This window comes from Dreissena polymorpha, chromosome 4 (genome assembly GCF_020536995.1).
Source record: "Dreissena polymorpha isolate Duluth1 chromosome 4, UMN_Dpol_1.0, whole genome shotgun sequence".
Classification (NCBI taxonomy): Eukaryota; Metazoa; Mollusca; class Bivalvia; order Myida; family Dreissenidae; genus Dreissena; species Dreissena polymorpha.
In genome coordinates this window covers 83,147,003-83,159,479 of record NC_068358.1, presented here as the reverse complement: position 1 = coordinate 83,159,479, position 12,477 = coordinate 83,147,003, and the positions used below count along the sequence as shown (strand labels likewise).

Here is a 12,477-nt window from a genome sequence, read left to right as displayed (position 1 = left end):
CTGATCACTAAAGGAGTACTGAGCAATCAGCTTCTTAAAAAATATAGGTAACAGAAATACGCCAAGGACAGTTTAGAAACCACACAGAGAAGAATTAAGCTTGCTGACCAAAATTTCTCATTCACAAGGAAAACACAAAAAAACTCTCTAGTAGCCAACATGAAACTATCTGTTGCCAATTTCATGAACAGAGATGACAATAGCAGGGTTAAAGATGGGAAAAAGTCTACGAAAACACACCAAAAAGCTAAGAAACAAATACATTTATTGAACGATACGATGAAAAACCTACACATGAAATTTCTTGTTGAAGAAAAAAGGAGCATGTCATATGCTCTGCTTTGCCGTCTAAGACCATTTTACATACGACCACCTACTGAAAGGGATAGGGAGACCAGCTTATGTCGCAGGCATGAAAACTTGCAAATGAAAGCAAGACGACTTAAAGAAGAGCATACCTTGCAAACAGCAAACCTTCCTGAAATAATGAAAAAAGTTGTGTGTGAGACATCGAGTAAAGACTGCATGTACCGTGTATGTACTCACTGTAAAGACAAAAAGCTAGATCTCAGACAATCTGAATCTGATGGCAGTAAAATGGTCAACTTCTACGAATGGAAAACAAAGCGCGTAGAAATAAAACTGTCAAACGGCGAAACTAAGCTCACATCAATGACCGTCAAAAAAAAAAGACACGTTTTCCTTGAACATCTTGTGTGCTGAGTTTGATAAAGAGCTTCGAAATTGTTGTCAACATGTTTATAACATTGAACACCAATATAAAGCTATCCGTGTATTGAAGGAAAAGATGACAAAACATGATGTCCTCATACATATTGACTTTTCGGAAAACCTTATGTGTAAGTATGCGTCTGAAGTACAGTTGGTACATTTTGGTGCATCTCAGAGACAACTTTCCCTACATACTGGAGTAGTTTACACGGTATCTCAGACGTTACCCATTTGTTCCATATCAGACAATTTGGCTCACAGTCCAACTGGAATCTGGGCACACTTAAGACCTGTGCTAAGAGATATTAAAGAGAGATATCCAGATATCGGGAATCTATTCTTCTTGAGCGATGGCCCCACAACGCAGTACAAAAATAAGGACAATTTTTTTATGATGTCATCAATTCCTTTCGAGTTTGGGTTTGCCTCAGTGAATTGGAGCTACACAGAAGCTGGTCATGGAAAGGGAGCTCCAGACGGCGTGGGATCCGTGGTAAAGCGTGAAGCAGACCGACTTGTAAGTCATGGAACAGATATCACGGGAGCGCAGCAGCTATGTACACTGTTATATGTTGAATGAACGTGCAGATGTTCTATATACCCGACAAGGAGTTTTCGTTGTCTACTAGCCATTATCTACAGACAGTTAAAGGAACAATGAAAATACATTAGGTATATTATTGTTAATTGCAAGATCAGGTTTTCAATAGTTTCGTTGAAAGAAATATAATCCATAAGACTATTTCACTGCACCTGTGCATTTATTACGTAACTGTTCAAACAATAATATCACAAACGTGTACTGTACAGGTGATTGCCTAATGTGAACAAAAATTATAATACAATAAATGAAATTAAACATGTAGTTGGGCCAATAATACATACGCGTTCTGCCTTCGTGATATATTCTTACACATAAGAACACCAAAGCAAACTTAGGTTATTCTATGATACTAGTTATAATATTTCCTCATTATTATTCATTTTCAGGTATTTTCTAATTCGAAATACGTGATCAGCTATCGGGACCACAGTTGTTTTTGCAAGGCACCTATGTCATGCAACTGTTTTTCCCCAATGGTTAAACACCTTTCAACAGACGACGACATCCAGAATCCATGTTCAAGAAGAGGTAATGTTTACCATCTTAGGTCAAAAACATAATTCAACACAAGATGGTCATTTGTTCTACTTATCAATAGTTTACAAGTTTAATCAATGATATGGAACGCAATAGTTCATTCTAATTCAATTATGTCTAAACATAAGAATATTCACATTTTTCTGTAAAAATAAACATGTTTGGCAATCATTGTTAAATTATATACATGTATGAACATATTTTCACTCATTTCTTTTCCGTGGATGAATATTCAAACATTGCAGACCATTTGATTATAAAAGATAGCTTTCTTAGAAGTACACATATCCACTATAGCTGACCGGTCTATAGCTTAACACCATTCTTCACATGACTGTTTTTGATATACATTTAATTGTTTATAGAGAAACAGATTACCCCGCCTGTAAGTGTACAGTCAGAATCAGAAAGCAGTGTTAGCTCTGTGAATGTCCATTCCGAAATCACAGGTATTGCTTATAGTCCTTACTTGAATAATGTTAATATAAATATATCGAGGCATTTTGTCCTCAAGAAAACTTTTTATATGTTAATATGCCCTTAATACGCAATTTGTGTCATTAAATGAGCAAATGAAGCCTTATGATTAAATCAATATCGTACGATTATAATTATAATTACAGTTCCAAATATAAATAACGGTGATTTAGCGCGATAATCACGCAAACTGATTTGCACAACATCTTTATGCTAAATCCACATTTAGTACATGTATTTGTTAAATTTACTGCTTTCAGTTGATGACAGTCTTCTTCATCAATATTGTATTGTACAGTACGACAATGTGCCGTACCCTGGGTTGATCACAAACGTTGAGTCTGATGGTGCAGGTCTGGAAATAAGTGTGATGCACAGTATTGGCGACAATAGATTTTTTTGGCCTAGAATGGATGATGTGTGTGTCTATGAAATGGCGAATGTGCTAACACTGATTCCGCCACCAAAGAAAATCACGCGCCACTACCAGGTTGACACAGAAATTTGGGAAAATGTGAAGGATCCTATGAACATTTAATCCAGTGAACTAAGGCAAATGTGTTGCTTTTGGTTACATTTTACAGTTGAATTGTTTAACATTAAGTTCTTAATCCGCAAGTATGTGTTACATTACAATTTGATATGATTTATCAAGTGTTTCTGATGGAGCAAGCAGGAAAATTCAATACCGTGACACAATAATCCATACCAGAACGTCAATTCCATACCGAAACGATGGTGAAATATCAGTGTATAGATGTTTTGTAAAAAGTAAATGCATCAGAACTTGTTGCATATAGTATTACCAGACATGTATTATAACTATATTGGGAAACTCATTGCAAATCATCAAACCAAAATGAAATAAAAGTCCTTTATCTCACATTTTTTACGTGACTTTTTCAATTTCTGATGTATAAAATCATGTTTTGTCCGGTTTGGGGCTATTAATTTGTCACCTTTTATGATCTGTCATTTTGAACATAAAAAAGTAACACATTCCTTGTGAAGTTTTGAAATAAATTGTTAAATTAGTACTTATTGGGTTCATTTTTTATAACGTTGCGGAGTGGAAAATTGTACATCGAGTCCGTCTTTTGAATGGCAAGTTAAAGGTCATTAATGTCAATATATTTCATGGCCAATCAAGATGTGCCTAGATAAATGTTGTGGGAGTATAAAGCACCAAAACAGCAATTAAATTTGTCATATTTATTTTTTCACACGCACTAGAACGAAAAGAAACGCTATTTGTAGAATTACCCGGATACATGGCAATATGGACATTATGCACATCATTTCGTTTTGTTCCTACGTCAAAAATTCTGGTTGCTATGGAAAAAAAACAACAACAATAACAAATTCTGACAATGGTGGAAATTTCTGACAATGGTGGAGCCGTTAGGGGACATATATTGCTTGGCAATAGTCCTGTTTCATTTATCTTTTGTTAGTTTAAAAAGTTAAAATTCATAAAATGCACAAAAAATTCTCAAATTTAAGTGCCCGGTTGACCATTAAATTGCCATAAAATTTCCCAAAATGCAGGAAATCAAGTGCTCAATTAAAATTTTTCAGGGAGAGCATGCCCCCAGACCCCCCTAGAAGGCCTGTTGGTTTCACATTTTGGCCTGTTGGCTCACAAGTTATTGAGAACCCTGTCACTATGATGCTTGCAATATTGAGTCTTTTATGTTTACATTGTACTAACATCTTTACACATTATAACACATTATCTGTTATTTCATTCCAACATTAGGTTCATAGTATTTCAGTGGCGAATATGTTTTCTTTTCCTTTTGAAACTAATGTATTACTTGTTAAATTATGAAAACTTAGTCATTACAATACTTATTGACAATAAAACATACAATTTCACCTCTTCTTGTTCTTCATTATTATTTGTTAATACAGAAAATATATTATCTTATCATCACTGACTTCCTTCATTAAAATATGGTCGCTTCATTCGATCTCCTTTCACTGGTCGCAAACATTACAATATCAACGCTGTATATTGTTTTAAAGATATTTCTTGTTTTCACGTTTGGCTTTGATGAAATCAATGCAGAAAAAGTAGCCGAGCAGAAAAACTGGCTTAATGTTTAATTTTTTACAAATTCTTAACAGTGACTGATTTTATATTTAAATCTATGTAATATAGCATACCTTCTTTGTTTGTATGTTTAAGCTGAAACACTGAGGTTGAAGATTAATCACTGAGGAACCCAAGAAGCAGCTCTGAGGCCAGGAAAGCTTTCACCCAACATTACCAAGTATAGAACTCAGTTCAGGTATCATATAAACAAAATTCAGTGTTAATTGTTCTGACGAAGTTTCAGGAAGTTTCTACTGTGTTCACAGTGTTAAATGTTTACAACTTACATGCTACGGGGCATACAAAAGATTATGTACAAAGCTTATAATGATGAGATAAAATAATAGATATTTTTACCTGTTTAGTTATAACAGTACATTGGTATATTGCAAACAAAGTACAGACAAGCAGACAGATTTTGTAATCTGTCATTTCTTGCAACCAGTTGAGAGAATAATATTTGGAATACAGTAGACTCTCTGTAAACCGTACGGTCTGGGGACCAGCCTGATTGTCCGGTTTTCATTGAGTTCCGGTTTACCAAGAGTAGGCATATAGCCGGAATATACATTGTATGCCTTGTGTACAAAATCATATAAGAATACAACAAACCATATTCATTTACATGTACCATGACTGTGATAACTGTACTCATGTTATGTTTATGTTTTAAGTATTCTTAAAAAAATGTGTTTTTATTAGATTAAAAGCGAAAAACATCCCATACCGACTTGTTTTGATTAATCCCAAAGTGAGCGTGGTGCTTCATACATGTACGTACATGTACATGCGTACGTGACATTTGTCATATAGGCGAGTAAGTCGTGTTTGCTATCAATAGCTCTGAATTAATTAAGTTTTATTTGTTACAAATAGGAAGCGCCAAACGTCATAGACAATTTTGACGAATTACGACACACATACGATTGTTGTAGGACACACGATATCTTATTCAAGACATAACACATTTCACAAAACATACACACACACACGCGCACACAAACAAACATAACTTAAAATGAAAATATATTTTCAAGACATTCATAATCTAAGCAAGTCTTGTCAAAACCTACACATGCACGAATGTCACGATTTCATGAAAAAGTCCTAGATCACTCTCTCAAGAATCTTCTTTTCTAACGTAAGCTCAACGCGTCTGTGTTTAGCTGGAGGCTGCGACATTTTAGATTTGAGATGACTTAGATTTTAGATTATTAATACTGAAGATGCATTAGAAATGACGAAAAGGCAATTAATGAAATTGCTTACAGACGGATGGATATTTAACGGTCATATTTCTCACAGTTTATCTGACAAACAAACAAACAACCATTTAAGCGTTTAAAACATGGCTTTAAGATCTTTTAAACTACTCGTGAAGATCACAAGCAAGTGATTGCCGCAATGGCATGCATTAGTTTTGTAATAAATTTGTTTATCATAAGCTTAATAAAACGATCGCGTCAATCACGTTTTGGTGTTACCGTACGTCTATAATAGACATTCACAGTTTGGTATACAGTATTTAATCGAAATTTAATAGCGCGGTTATAACGACTTGACACCTTTATGGTATGTTTTATCCGATTATCGATAATTGCGCGAGCGAAATGTGCGACACCACACGCGCTGCGCTGACTAGGTATTGTAAATGACACCCCTCCGGGATCTTGAGAATTTCAGACCGTACGTTGTACTAAATGTATTTTATGTTAAAATTTAGAAATTCAAGATTTCCGTTCGGTTTCTGGTTTTGAGAGAGTTCGGTTTATTTAACATTTTTTACCAAAGAAATAGAAGGGGAAAATACGGGACTGGCCTGACCGTTCCGAATCGGGAGATTTCCGGTATTCGGAGAGTCCGGTATTGGCAGAGTCTACTGTACATGTATAAATACTTTATGAAACATAATTATTTCAATTTTAGTCACATATATATGAAAACAATTAATAAGTGAAAATATTTCCACAAAGAACTGTTGCATAATTGATGTATTTGATGTATATTTCTTGTTCGCTGTAATGCAAGCCCTGTGGCTATGTCAGTGTTGCTGGAGACTCATTAGTTTGTTAACAGTAGAAAGCATGCGTGTAAATGGGTTCAGTCCGTTTGAATGATGTTTGTTTTCGTGTCGGTGCAATTACCAGATAATAAATATGCCCGTATATGCGTTTCAACAAATTGGTTTGGCACATCAAGTTGACATGTTTATGTAACAATACATGTATATAAGCAATGCGTCTTTTGACATAAAGAACAATAAGGATTTAAAAAATAGGAGAGACGCTAGAGGTTTATCTTCAGGGACCCCTTAGGGGTGGGTCCTATCAGGATGGATTTGGACGGATTTTGTCATGTCTCGGAAACGTTATTAGTTACTTGGAGAATTACATGAACTTTGAAATATTGCATGAACAACTAATTCAAAGAATTATATTGACTTGGAAACTTAATGTTAACAACAGAATAAAGAGCAAAGAACAATCCATCGAGTTTATTTATATATGTGTCGCTACGGCACAGAACCATGTATATGTACATAATTAAACCTTAGAATCATTTATGAGGGAAAACTATACTGTAACATTCCAGTTAATCAGTATTTAGAGATTGTAGTCTCTCCAGAAAAAAGGCTCACTTTCAATTTTTAGACACAGGAAGCAACTGCACTTTATACATTCTTTTTTATCTATGACATTTTTGCAAAACCGTGAACAATTACATGTTGAAGGGTTGTCCATGAAGCATTTGCATTGTCAGTACTTTCTTTAAGATGTTTGCATAGTTGTAGGCACATCATTATCCAGCAAATATCTTCAGTTTCCTTTCTTTATTGTTTTGAAAACAACACTCACTGGGGACAGATTCCAGTTTAAAGTGTATTAGTTTAAAGGTACTCATATACAAACTAAACATGCTCTTTTCAATCATATGTTCAATAATGCAATAAAGGAATGCAATATTAACAAGCAAAAAAACTACATTATTTTACCAGTTATAAAAGATAAACTAAAGCACCGGATAGTCTATAAATATTACATGTCTGACAGGGTGACAGTAAATTTGTCAACTTGAGGAAATATTGTCAACCGAGGAGAAAGTTGACAAATTTACTGTCACCCTGTCAGACATGTAATATTTATTTTATTATACCAAACAAACTATTCAAACAGGCACAATTTATATGAACCATGAACAATTTTAATGATCAACAAGGGATGTTTGTAAAACATGCCCCATGTCAGTAAACTGTTGTAGTGGTAGCCATTGTGTGAATACGTTTTTTGTCACTGTGACCTTGACCTTCGACCTAGTGACCTGAAAATTAATAGTGGTCATCTGCCAGTCATGATCAATGTACCTATGAAGTTTCATGATCCTAGGCGTAAGCATTCTGGAGTTATCATCTGGAAACCATTTTTCTATTTGAAGTCTCTGTGACCTTGACCTTTGACCTAGTGACTGAAAATCAATAGAGGTCATCTGCCAGTCATGATCAATGTTCCCATGAAGTTTCATGATCCTAGGCGTAAGCATTCTTGAGTTATCATCAAGAAACCATTTTACTGTTTTGAGTCACTGTGACCTTGACCTTTGAACTAGTGACCTGAAAATCAATAGGGGTCATCTTCCAGTCATGATCAGGTATAACAAGTTTCATGATCCTAGGCGTAAGAATTCTTGAGTTATCATACGGAAACCATTTTACTATTTCGAGTCACTGTGACCTTGACCTTTGACCTAGTGACCTGAAAATCAATAGGGGTCATCTACCTGTCATGATCAAAGTACCTCTGAAGTTTCATGATCCTAGGCCTAAGCATTCTTGAATTATCATCTGGAAACCATTTTACTGTTTTGAGTCACTGTGACCTTGACCTTTGACCCAGTGACCTGAAAATCAATAGGGGTCATCTGCCAGTCATGATCAATGTACCTATGAAGTTTCATGATCCTAGGCCTAAGCGTTTTTGAGTTATCATCCGGAACGGACGGACCGACCGACCGACCAACATGTGCAAAACAATATACCCCCTCTCCTCGAAGGGGGGATAATAATTGTCTTTAATTTCAGCAATGAACAACCATTAATATGTTGAGAGGTTCAGATTTTCAGGCCGAGCAAAATGAACTTTGCTTTATTTGGCACCGACCTAATAATCAATTTATCCCATCAATTTTCTTAGTCGTCAATTATTTCTAAAAAAAATATATTACCGAACCAGCTTTCCTTATTTTATTTTCATCACTTGATCACGCAATTTATGACGTACTCGAGTGACGTCATTTTGGTGACGAAACATTTTGGGACAACAATAAGGACGTGATATTTTTAAAACATTAAATTATTTGTTTAAAACATGTAACGAATCCAAAACGTATTTCGGATTGTGTGTTTGTCATGCATAACACCTTAAGAACAGACACTGGAAGTATATATTGTTGTAACTTTATTGTGATTAGCATTGGATTAAAGTTGCCATTTAGGTAAAAGTGTCGTTTATACTAAATTGAATGTTTAATGACTCCTGTCAAAGCTTAAATAATGGCATTTATCTCTTGTACAGCAGATTCAGCTGCAATCAATAGTTTTATTATCCAAATACAACGGAAATGCCAAACTGCGTACTGGGCATGCGCGAATGGGACAGTATACTTTTTTACCATTCTGCACATGATTGCTAAGGTAGCGACGACAGTATTTTTTGGACAGTAAATTTTTTCCTGTTGGTGGCACGTGATTGCTAAGGTAGCAAGCGACAGTTTTTTTTGGACAGTAAATTTTTTCCCGCTGGGTCTGACAGTATTTCTATGTCACGATGGCCTATGGGAGTTTAGCATTGTGAATAAAAGTGAGGTATTAATATATAATAAACCTATATCAATTAGTGTAAACGCGTTCTCAATCAACTCGGAAGATCAAGCACAAGTCAATCAGAGACTAGTCAAAATAGAAGTGCAAGAAACATCTGATTTATAAAATATGCACATGATCTCATAGTGTTTTTTTATCTATATTAGTATTAATAGTATTAATATTCTTAATATTATTATTATTTTTAATATAGTAATAATTATTTTTATTATAAGTATTATTAGTATCTTTTTATTGTTAGTACTATCCTAATCCTCCTTCTCAATGTATTATTATTACTGAATAAAGACACAGATACTTATATGCTACTGCTACTACTACAGTAACTGTTGCTGCTACTATTACTACTGCTGTCGCGAATAGCGATAATATGTGTCGAGATAGAGAGATGAGAGAGATGAAAGATTAGAGAGAGAGATCCATGTGCAACAGTGAAACTATGTTTATACATGTTTAATATTATGAAGCCGTGCTTTTTAACAGTAACTTTTGAACCAAATAAGTGTAATTTATGTGTATTACGCTTGAAAATGTTTGTGTGTGATATTAGTAAAAGGGAATATAATTACAAAAGAGCTTAGTGAGACACATTAAAGATAAACACAATAACTGCAAACACTATAAATGTGCAATTTCAAACTGTAACAAAAATTGCCAATTTGAGCAAAATCCATAAATTAACCAAAGACAGTGCAAACGCTATCATTAACAATATAAAACTAATATCAACGAGTCTAATGGAATTTGAAAAAATAAGTGATGATGAAGCATGCTTCAAAACATTACAACGGTCACCATATAAACCCGTCTTGAAGATGTGTCCAGTGGTGATGATGATCTGTACGACTTAATTGATAGTTGCCCATCAGTTTGTATCGAACAAAACAATAATTTGTGTGAAAAACTTATTGATAATCAAGACTCTAAATTTGGCGACGATAATGACCCAATTCCAATTATTAATTTCCAAAATAACAATTTCGGCTATACCAGCGTTACTATACTGAAGGATACCAGTTGTATCTTTGTGATGAACAGCAGATCCGACATGGATGACACAACTTCCAGTGTTAGTGGTAATGTTAGTGGTAATATGGGTTTGTCTGGTGGAGAAAATGTTTTGGCGTTGACAATGACGTCGCGGTGCCTTTTTTGGCAGTGGATCCGACTTTGGTGACGACATCGCAGTAAGTGTCTCCATCTGATCAGGCTGTGAGAATATTTCATTTATTGTTCGAGCTGTTGTCACTCGGCGAGCGGATGGACTACTTAACACCAATCAATGCCAAAGTGATCTCAATCTGTGTCACCGGCTGGTGACACAGGAGATCAAAACACCTCTTGTCCGCTTGATTGCTTAATTTCAATTGGCGAACAGTTGTCAAACAGCTCACAGGTCATAAATGCAAAGTCGAAATTCTCTATCGTCAGTCGAATGACACAACTATTCCTAAGTAAAGTGCCCGTGCAGAAAGTGAAATGCATTTCACCTTAAATATTTAAATTAACATTGCTTTTTTAATGGTGATTTAGCGACATGTAGAATAGCGTGTTACGAAAGTTCAGAAAGCAAACCGCATAGCTAGATATGGGCAGTTCCGAATGTAAATTATCATGTCCCTAGATTGCAACGTTAAATTTTTAATGCTTTTGAACTTGGGCCTTATCCAACATCCTTCATACAGAATGGACTCAGCTACGGATGAGGCATATGAGGGGGTTACCATGCCTGAGTCTAGCGACATCGCTAGGAATGACAAAGCGGATGCTAGCAAGCACAAGAATTCCGGCCATGTTACTTGCTTCAAAGAAAAGTGGAAGGAAGGCTGTCCGTGGCTTTGTTGTGAAGGTGAGTTCCTGCCATGCCAGACAGATACCCTCTAGGAAGACGTTCGCAATCGGGTACAAAAAAGCGAGGTGTTTGGATTGATGGTGGACGAATATACTGACGTCAGCAGTAGAAAACATCTTGCTATGGTTACAAAATATGTGGACAATTGACATGAGTATGAAAATATGTTTTGTGCCTTGTGTGACAAGTGGTCTGTCTGCAACATTAATGGTGTGTGGACGAAGATCGGATGTACATGACAATACGACTGGACATCATTAAGCGTCACAAAGAATCAGCTCAGCACCAGTCTTGCCTTTTGGCTGAGCTTAATGAATCCTCTCAGATAGACACAATCAGCAGGGAATGGACACCAAGAAGGCAAGGCTCTTATTGATGCATAAAGTGTTGTTCTTTCTGGTACAGCACAATCTGCCGCATACTACGCTGTTCAAACCGCTAGTGGACCTGTGCGTGGAGCTCAGTGCTACTAACCTGTCATTTTTAAATAAGGCAAAAAATACACAGTATACCAGTTTGAGGATAGTTGGCCAGTTCCTGCAATGCCCTCTAGGAAGACGTTCGCAATCGGGTACAAAAAAGCGAGGTGTTTTGATTGATGGTGGATGAATATACTGACGTCAGCAGTAGAAAACATCTTGCTATGGTTACAAAATACGTGGACAATGGATCAAGCAAGTTGGCCTTCTTGCAAGATGTTCAGCTTCTGAATGGCACCACTGATTCGTCATTTATTCGTCCATAAGATACTTCCTGAAAACAGCAAACATTGAGGTAACAAAGATGAAGTTGTTTATCAGAAAATAGTAGAATAGGAGGGTTACGTTACGTCGCAAATATACAACTGCGATGAAACGGGCCTCTACTATAAAATGCTCCCTTACAAAAGCCTGGCCAAATCCAATGACACCAAAAAAACACGCTCCGTTTCAAGCAGAGTAAAAACCGACTGACTGCTCTGTTGTGTTGCAACGCGTCCGGGTCGCACAAACTCATGCCACTAATAATAGGCAAATTTTAGAAGCCGAGATGTTTCCACCACGTCAACATTAGAGAGAGAGAGATCCACGTGCGACAGAGGAACTTTGTTTATACGTGTTTAATTTGAAACCGTGCTTTTTAACGGTTACTTGTGAACCAAATAAATGGAAGTGTAATTTATGTGTATTACGCTTAAAAATGTTCGTGTGTGATATTTGTTAAAGGGAATATAATAACAAAAAGAGCTTAGTGAGACACATTAAAGATAAACACAATAACGACAAACACTAACAAGATGCGTTTGTGAAACACAATGTCCC

General features: G+C 35.9%; 1 long non-coding RNA gene across 1 annotated transcript; it reads left to right on the top strand.

Moving 5' to 3' along the window:
* The first annotated feature begins 717 nt into the window (after window positions 1–717).
* Window positions 718–2,310, top strand: LOC127877644 (uncharacterized). The gene is made up of 3 exons (XR_008048512.1): window positions 718–1,404; window positions 1,723–1,864; window positions 2,239–2,310. It is a non-coding gene; the product is annotated as an uncharacterized LOC127877644 (long non-coding RNA).
* The last annotated feature ends 10,167 nt before the right edge of the window (window positions 2,311–12,477 follow it).